Here is a 9906-nt window from a genome sequence, read left to right as displayed (position 1 = left end):
ATGCAAGTGCTCTTCCACTGACATAGCCCTCAACTGTCACATTTCTAAGTTTGTTCCCTCCATCATAAGCAAGGACAACAAACCTGTTCTACTGCAGTTGTTGAGAGGACCAAGCGTAAGTGAGGTCATGTGTAATGGTCTAACACAGATGGAAACTTTCCACAGGTATATTACTATTGTTCTTATGGTTCTTGTTACTTTCAGATGGTGAGTACTCCATCCATGTAGAGAAACCTCTCCTGCTCTGAGGTACGTGACTCATGACAGCTGCCCATGGAGAACAAAACCAGGAACTGTAGTAAGACAAAACTGCAGAAGACAAAAGTGGGAATGAGGCTTGAGGGTCCAGAACTTGTTTTCCAATTCTTTTGTGTTGTTGTTGTTATTTTAAGATACCCAAGGCAGTAAAGTGTATGTTGACATATTAGGCACACATGGAGTCTACCTTATTCTAATTAGGATCCCATTCCTATGGTTGAACGTCATGCAGAGTTACACTGCTTGTGCATTCATATACAAACATGGGAGAGTTCTAAAAGGAAAAGAAAGTCCACGTTTCCCTCTGCTTGAGCGCCACCACGTGGTCCAAGCAGAAACGTAGGATTGCAGCTTTGGGAAGAGGCTGTGGTTCCAGGCAGACTGGAAGGCATCTGCTGAAAGCTGGGAGAAGCCATAAGACAAACAAGGGAGGAAGACTAGAGAAACAAGTGTGGGCAGCAAGTGTGGGGGATCAAGAGGACTTGAGACTGCCTTCAAATAAAATCTCACCTCAGCAGGCATCCAGTGACAGGATCCCACAGGAAAAAAATGTACAAAATAAGTGAGCGTGCACAGGAGCCAAGGAATAGAGCTGGAAGCCCTGAGTTACTCCTCCTCCCTCCCTCCCTCGCTGTTTCTCTCTCCCTCCTATTTTCTTCCTTTCACGTCTGTGTTTTCCTTTCTCCCTCCTTTCTCAATCCATCCATCCATCCATTCATCCATCCACTCACTCACCCACCCACCTATCCCCCTTGCATTCACTCACCACCTACACTGGGGAGTAAAGGTGAAGTAAACCACAGTCCCTGGCCTGAAGAAGGTCACAGGCTAGGGCATGGGGGAGAATGGGAGGCAAGCCAACAGATATTCACAATAGATCAGTGCCCACCAGCCAGCAGCCACCAGGAATATGTTTAGTTGAACAAAGCTGGATTGTTGCTGCTGGTATTAGGGAGAATGCATCCTAATGGGACTATGGAGCAGGTCAGCAACAGGGCATTACAGGTGTGGGGGCTTCTATAGATGACATTATGCCATCTGTGACTTCTGGAGGCCAGGGAAGTGTTTGGGACCATGTTCTCCCCTTGTATTGGGTCTGCAGTGTGAATTAGAGTCAGTAGAGGGTGTCAAAACAGGTAGGCACTTGTCTCTCTTGGGAATTCTCACAAGCATCTATGCTTGCCTTGTTGTGAGGGTTTCTGGGATATTTCCCCAGGAGTACATGGGAAGGCAGTGAAATAACTATCTCAAAGTCTCTGCCGGTTTCGAGAACCCCAGACTCAGAGGGGTCTGAGTCCATACAAGTAGTATCCCACTGGGGTCCAGACTATCCTGGGAGTCTGAGCATCACATGCCACAGTGGGACTGAGCAAATATTTTGTTTCTCGATATGGGCACATTCCTTGAGAGGAACTTGATATTTCCTACAAAGCAGCTGCAGTGACTCTGGATAGACCACTTATTCCTCATCTCAAAGGTCTAGGCTTTGCAGACAAGACCATATTGAACTCAGCAGAAGCATTGTGTTGATGTGTAGTCTAGGTCTGTTTTACAAGACTGAAGCTTACGGAGAACATTTACACGGGGAAGGAGGGTGTGTAAAAGGAAACCTACCTTCTGAACTGTGTCATGAAACGGCTATTACATTTTGGCTTTTAAGGAAAGAGAGGAGCTATACGTCCTGTAATCAGTTAACTTCAGAGTGATAGTGATGTGTGGCAAAAAGGTACAAAGACCTCTGTCTTTTCCTTCTGCGTCAGAAATAAGATAAGTTGAACAAAGGCAGAACATATTAGTGTAGTAGAGGGTGACCAAATTGAATAGGTAACACTGGGAGCAGAATAAATGGAGAGAAAAAGAGTGAAGGAAAATAAGAAATTTCATCGCGTCTCCTAGTTTGGGGCAGATGCTGCCACTTCTAAAGTAGATTGCTTCTTCTGCAGTCTTTGGCAGCCAGAATATGTCCACTTCTGTCTTCAGCTCCCTGTGGAGATTCTTGAAGATACTCAGTTTGAGGTTTCCCCATGAAGGGACATCCAGTCACCAGAGCAAAATGTTGCATAACTTCCTAATTGGAAAGTATGTTTCCAAGGTTCAACACCTCTTTGTTTTATTTTTGTGCTGGTTCTGAGCAGTAAGTACCCCATGAGTTCTTTTTCTTTGATGTTTTTGTGCCACTTCCAAAGACTCAATGACCGCATTTTTAGACTGTGCAGAAGCTGTTTAAAAGGGGTTTGCAAACGAAGCCATTATAATGGGTGAGACCTCTGGAAGCATCACATGATGTCTGATATTGAGATACACTAGCCTGTCCTGTGGTTGAATGCAGGGCTGGAAGTCATTTCCAAATGTATGTTAACTCAGGAGGAAGCAACTTGTGCTTCCTAGCAGGGATTGAGTATAGCATCTTATCACATCAGGGCCAATGGCAATAGCTTGGTTCTTGGAAGTCTGAGGATTTCTGAGAGTTTTGATCCTTACACATGAGGATTCCATTTGCTCTATGTAACTCAAATCTGTAGGTACTAAGGATGGTGGAATCCTCAGCCATGGGTGTTCAATTGCTATTTTAATAATGGTACCAGTGACATAGGTGTCCATATTTATGACTCTCCAAATTTGGAGAAGATAAAGTCGTTTAGAAAACCTTAAAAGCCATAGTTCTCCAGCAAAGAGAGCACCCATCCAAAGAATGAAAAATAAGAATCATAACATCGTTACAGGTTGTTGTATAAAATCCTTGTTCAGGTGCTCCAAAGGGCCTCGAGGGTTTGATTCCTCTCTCTCTCTCTTACCTATGTAGTCTTGCTGAGATGGTGTCTTTGACAGGTAGGATATGCATTGGAGATATCCTTGGCAGTGTCATTAAATTACTTGATCAATGTTGGTTCACCTGTGAGATGTATCATGAAGCATTTTTATTTGGGTCTCACTTGGCTTTTGTTATACCCTTCTCCTTAGGCAATAGCAAACCATTTCAAGTTTCTCAGGTTTTACACCCATTTGGTAGGGGTTCCTGCACAATGAGAAAACCACGTTGAGATATGGACAAATGTTTTGATGAACACACTATCTTGAGAATGGTGGCACTATAAGACTCCAGACCTTGACAATTGTCTCACGGCCTATGAATTAAAAAGACAATATAGATTAAGCTCCCAAGGGACAGACATGAGGAAAGAACTGGTTCCTCTATTACAAAAGATCATCTCCCTTTTAGAAAAACAGGGAAACCCATCTCCAAATGAGGATTTACTCACTTCTTGTTTTGATGCATCTCTGAAATGAAAAATATATTTTATGTCAAAATATCCCTCAAATGGCTGCACAATTCAAAATTGTCCCTCATGAAACTGTGTCAGTCTGGAACCAGTACCCATGTTCTCATTGTGATGACCAAACTGAAGGAAAGAGGCATTTGTCTTGGAAGAAGGGCAGAATTGATTAAGAAGACCCCATGAGAATAATTAATCCATATAAATACTACTTCTGTAATTTAGTGACTGTGGAATTTGGTGAGAGACCAATCAGGAGAGACAAAACTAGCAAATTCTGGGCAAGTGAATCTAAACAAAGCTGTGTTCAGGGATACGAAAACAAGACTCAAGAAGTCCTTAGAAAAAGACACTGGTCTTTGGATCCTTTTGAGCTCCTTAGCCCCAGGACAGACTTTTCTTCTGGTGGGGGTGTACTGGGGATTGAACTCAGGGGCACTGGACCACTGAGAGACACACCCAGCCCTATTTTGTATTTTATTTAGAGACAGGGTCTCACTGAGTTGCTTAGCCCTTCACCGTTGCGGAGACTGGCTTAGAATTTATAATCTCCTGCCTTAGCCTCCTGAGCTGCTGGGATTACAGGTGTGTACCACCACACATGGCTGGAGGACAGACTTACTGAGGGTATATCTATCCTCCCTCATTGATGGATCATCTTATAGACAGATGACACCAAGGACTCTAGAAGCACAGACTCATCATAAGAACAGCTGTTAGAAGACCAGAAAATAAATTCACTGAGGAAGAACACAAATCTGATTATTAATCAATAATTCCCAAGTGTTTAAGGTACCTTTTTGACTGCTGTGACTAAAAGAACTGACAAGAACAATTTTAGGGGAGGCAAAGTTTATCTGGGGGCTCATGGTTTCACAGGTCTCAGCCCCTAGACAGCTGGCTCCATTCCTGGGGCTCAAAGAGAGGCAGAACATCATGGCAGAAGAGTGTGGCACAGGGAAGCAGCTCACAAGATGATCAGGAAGCAGAGGGAGAGAGAGAGAGAGAGAGAGAGAGAGAGAGAGAGAGAGGCGCTCTACTCACTAGACATAAAATATATAGCCCAAAGGCATGCCCCCAACTGCCCACCTCCTCCAACCCACCCTACCTGCCTTCAGTTAGCACTCAATTAATCCCCATTAGGGGATTAATTACCTGATTCTTTTGAGGCTTTCCTGATCCAATCATTTTATCTTTGAAGGTTCTTGCATTGTCTCACATGTGAGCTTTTGGGGGACACCTAATATCTAAACCATGAAACTAAGGGACCCAATTCCTAAGGAAATAAAATGAAACTAAGGAGGAAGGGATTCAATAGAATATCAGAATTGATTTCAGTATGAATTTTCCACCAGCCATGAGTAAGATGGCACCCTTACAAGTTTCATTTGCACAGAATCAGGTGGCTTGGTCTGGCTCCTGGTTGGTGAGACACAGGGGCTCTCAGGCATACACACTCCTACTGAGTTGAGTCCCACAGTGGATTCAGCTGAATCCTGGTCGAAATCCTGTTTGTGTGAAGACTTTCCAGATAAGCATCAGCAGAAGGACTCCTGTAGTTCTAAACAAAATTGGTGTAATCCTTGTTGAAACAAAAGAGAACATTCTCGTTGGAAAATGGGAGGGATGTCAATAATAAGTTCTTACTGTTTTTTGGCCATTTCAATGTTAGAAATACCAAGGTGCTGCTAGAATCAAACATGATCAAAAGTGCTCGGGCTTGGCCAACATTTACTTGTGACAGAAGGCCGAGCTACAGAACCTGACTAGCAACAGCACCTGGATGGGCAGTCTGCCTGTTTATGTACCTAATGCAGCACTGCCCTTCACCCTGATTGGAGGACTCAATGGCACAATCTGTGCGATTGGCTAATGTTAAAATAAGGGTGGGCAAAGGGAAGGACGATGATTAAATGACTACAATTAGATGGAAATAAGGCTGTACTATATGTGAAAATGGACCACAACAAAGGAAGCAGCTATGAACAATCACAAATCACTTATTGTGTAGAGATCTGCCATAATTTTTCTTGGGCAATCGCCTAGGAGCAGAACGGATGAATTGTGTGTTGGTAATGTGTGCCCAATTTTTAAGAATCTTCCCTGCTCAGTCAGGTGCACGTCTAGCTCTATCTACTCAGGAGGCTGAAACAAGAGGGTCGCCTGAGCCCAAGAGTTCCAGGCCAGCCGGTGCAGCATGTGAGTCTCTGCCCACCCACAAACAAACAAAACAACAACAACAAAAAAAAAAAACTAGAAGACTTCTTCCTAAAATGGTTGTACCATTTTACATCCCCACCAGCAATGTAGAAGAATTTCACTTCCTCTGCATCCTAGAAGCTCACTGCTCTTTGAGTTAGTGTTTACTTAATGAGCACCATGTCCTCTGCTCACCTGACATCCTTATATCTTCTTTGGTCAAGGGTTTCTTCAAATAATGTGCCCAATTTCTCATTGGGTTGCTTCTTCTCTTATACTGAGAGTTCTTTAGATACAAATCCTTGATCAAATACAGGCTTTGCCAATATTTCCTCCCAGTCTTTTAATTGATTTAGCAGGGTCCTGCCAAGAGCAAAAGATTTTCATTTTGACAAAGCCTCATTTAGCACTTCTTACATTTCATGAGTTGTTTATTTTTGTTTGTTTGTTTGTCTTACTTTTTGTAAAAAAAAAAAGTTATTGGTTTGAGAAAGTTCCCTTACATTCTTAGGTTGTTGAGAGTTTTTATTCATATGTAAATATTAAATTTTGTCAGCGATTCATGCAGCATGATCGACATGATCATTTTGTTTTTCTTCTCCAGTTTGATAATTTGTTGGGTCACATTAACTAAGACACACAGTAATCACACACAAAGCCATGATTCAAGGGCAAAGAATGGAGGGGGACAGGGTCGGGTGGACAATGAGTACCAAAATAGAGTCACATGTGGGGATAAGTTCTAATGTTCTTCCACATGGTAGGGTGACTACAGTTCATAAAACTCTTACCTAGTTTATAAAGAAGTTTGACGTTTCCTGAGATAAATAGATATTAAGTGCCTAAGAGATGGAACAGCTACTTAGTGCAATTTGATCCTCATACAATGTATAAAAGTGGTAACTACTACTCTGTACCCCATAAATTTGGACAATTATTTTGTGTTGATTTTTAAAATCTTGAAAAAATTAACTCCCAGATCTTAATTGAAAATTGAAATTTTAATGTAGGATTCCACGGAACTCAGTGATTAAAGGGGTCTGTTTGGGTATTATGCCTCTTCAACACTAAATTTGAGCCAAATATGTCCCATACTGAGGTCCATCAGATTGCATTTCATGAGATCACTCTCTCGACAACCCATTGAGGGTCCCACCAGATCTCTTCAAAGGACTCTCTGAGAATGCAACATTCCGCAATGAAGGACTCTATGCTTTCCGCTCCTCCATTTAGTTTTCATAGGCTTGTGGATTGCCCACCATTTCAATGTTGTACTTAATGATAGGATCTTTGGCAGCTGGGCCTCAGTTGAAGAGGAAAGACAGAGTCGTGCATGATTCTTTTAGCTCCAATGGATGTAATATTTCAGTACACATCTGGAAGGAAAGAATGTCCTTCTTAGCTCCAAGATGGCCCCTAGATGCTGATACAAAGCACCTATTTCCTAGGACCATTCGTTAAAGAGCAGGGTATCTCTAAGACTTCCCCTATTGGAATAATAGCTACTGTGAAAGATGACCTGGAAGGCTCACATCTACTGGTCAGCCATGAAGCCACCTGGATTCCATGGTCCACCCCATTCAAGCACAAAATAAGGTCTTTAAGCAAAATGCTTCCCATGAGGCAAATGATAAAACCTCCCAAATCCCAAATCATCCAAGACCCAGAATGGACTCTCAGGTGTTAGACATCTAGATTTGGGCTACTGCAATCATGCCATGTCAGGGGAAACTCCCTCAGATCTAGAGGGCATCCAAGAATGGACCATTTAAATGACCCACGAGTACCCCTTCCTGGGGCAAACCTTGAGCCACTTCCCAGTGGCTCTCCCAATAAATATCATTTCTAGATCCCCGCCCCCCATTTTCTCAGTAATAACATCAATACATCAATACAATAACATCAATACAGGCTCTCAGGAAGCTTGAATCCCTAGGGGTCCATCCCAATTCACATGGGGGCTCCCTTCCCCTAAGAGGGATTACAGGCCATATAAAGGAAGGGCATACAACTCCCATGACCTACCCCATTGAGCCCATTATTCTATATGATTTCATTGTGGTCTCAGACCCATTAAACTCGCTACCCCTATAAGTGGTCAGTGGATGCCCTGATCCAGAGAATGACAAGTTAATTCAAACTCAAAATGTTGTGCAAGCCAAAAGAACCCCATGGAATTTCCCACATTGGCAAAAGTTGCCATATGAACACATTTGGGCTCCAAGTCCCACGTGCCCAACAATGACTCCCAGCTCTGAAGCGACCCACTATATGTCATTCCTCTGTGCTTTTTGGATCCATGGATAATCACCCTGGAACAACTGCACATAATGAACTGGAAACTACTGTCCATAGATGGAACAGTTTCATATTCAACATTTCTTTCCCACACTTCTGGAAAGCAGGCACTACTAGCCCCTGAAACTCTGACCAGTCATGGTGTACTTAAAGATCAGCTAATTTTAGGCTCTTCCTGACACGAAAAAGGGGTATTGGCACACAAAGCATCGCTTATCACCATGCAGATCTTGAAGGAAGGCAAGGAATATCCCAAGCTGGGCCTTGATGTCAATATTCTAAAAGAACGTGCCTGAGGCTACCTCTTCACCACCATGCAAAGCTGAAGTCTGGGCAGCCTGTCACAGCCCTGGAACACTGCTATGAGCACACAGATCCCAATGTCCAGAACATCCCCTACAACCTTGAAAATGTTTCTGTGGAACTTTTCTGTCACAAGCCTGACGATGCCTGATTGTGGCTGAAGTCTTGGATCTGGGACATAGTTGCCCCCACATGATGCTAGGCCACCAGGGCAATATTGCACCCATGGTATCATCCCTCTCTGTAATGTTCAATTGTTCCTCTACAACACCATGGGCCATTACTTTAGGCTGAACAGTTCCAAGATGAACAAGAAATTATGGTTCCCTGGGTTCAGAGTACACCAGTATTGAATCATCAGTAGCACAGTTATGATGATAGACTTTCTGACCTTGACCGATGTCCCCCATGTCCTGGATCTGGCTCAAAGCCAGTCTGGCCTTTGGGAGCCCATCACCACATCACAGATGATGACTGCCTCCCATCCGACCCTCATATCTTGAAGGTTGGCCACAGCCCAGACAGCATCCACATTCTAGACTCCTGGCTTTTATCCTTTTCCTCCCCGGTGCCCCACTCTGTGCACCATAAACCTCACTTTTGTGATGATCCTCACCAGAAATTCCCATACCCCCCCAGGAGGACAAATTCCATTCCCACTGGGGCTAAAACATACCATCTTGTGCTTCCTGAGGCAAGATTACTGCTTAAGGTTCCTCCCTCTGCTGACTGATATATACAGGGCTGCAGCTATAGCTGAACACCTGGGCCTCACACGACACCAGGCCTACATTTGGCACCAAAGAACACACCGCCCCCTTATTGGCCTCATGATAGCTGAACCAAAGTTCAGGAATCATGCCCCAAAAATCATCCACACCAAAGCCTGCTGGTTTAAGCCTTCGGGATTTGCCCCATGCAATTTAGGACCAAATCAGTGTGACATTGACATTAGCGGGTCTGGCCCCAGGCACATGAGCTCAGATCAGGCACCTATTCAAAAGCATGCACCCGTGTTTGGCTTCTTGTGCCTGCAAGTTATAACCAGGTACCTCCTCTCGGTTGGATGTTAAAGGAACTTGAGCGCTTAGAAGAACCGGTGGGAAAAACCTCACATGTGACCCACTCTGAGGTAATTCCCACCTGATGTCACACCTTCCTAAACTCACTCTTAGCCACCTCACCTGCACCCTGCCCTTTGTCTGCCTCTGTGCCACACTGAAACAAGGACTTCCTTCAGCACTGGTCAAAAGTCTCACAGGATGGTCCTCTCACTTACTTATTTCCAAGTGCTCTCCCCGACTCTCCCTCCTCCAGGGACTCTCCTCACATTGAATATTCCGGAGTGAGTAACAAAACTTTGAATTACTTGAGATGATTGGCAGAACTGGTGTGTAGTGGGTTTCCCCATAGATACGTACCTTTTAGTGGGAGGGAGCACGCAAAATGACAGCTGACCAGGTCAGGCGCACCAATCGCTGATCAGAGATTCAACAAACTGTGACATATTCATCTGCTGGCATACCACTCAGCAATAAGAAAAAAAAATTGCAGATTCCCATGAGAAGATGGA

General features: G+C 43.9%; 1 long non-coding RNA gene across 1 annotated transcript; it reads right to left on the bottom strand.

The window, feature by feature from the left end:
- Nucleotides 1–3159: 3159 nt before the first annotated feature.
- On the bottom strand, nt 3160–6083 carry LOC306651025. The gene is made up of 3 exons (XR_013761086.1): nt 5928–6083; nt 4913–5115; nt 3160–3274 (listed from the first exon to the last, which is right to left on the bottom strand). It is a non-coding gene; the product is annotated as an uncharacterized lncRNA (long non-coding RNA).
- Between the last annotated feature and the right edge of the window lie 3823 nt (nt 6084–9906).

Source organism: Sciurus vulgaris (assembly GCF_902686455.1).
Source record: "Sciurus vulgaris genome assembly, chromosome: X".
Lineage (NCBI taxonomy): Eukaryota > Metazoa > Chordata > Mammalia > Rodentia > Sciuridae > Sciurus > Sciurus vulgaris.
This window is presented reverse-complemented; position numbering and strand designations above follow the sequence as displayed.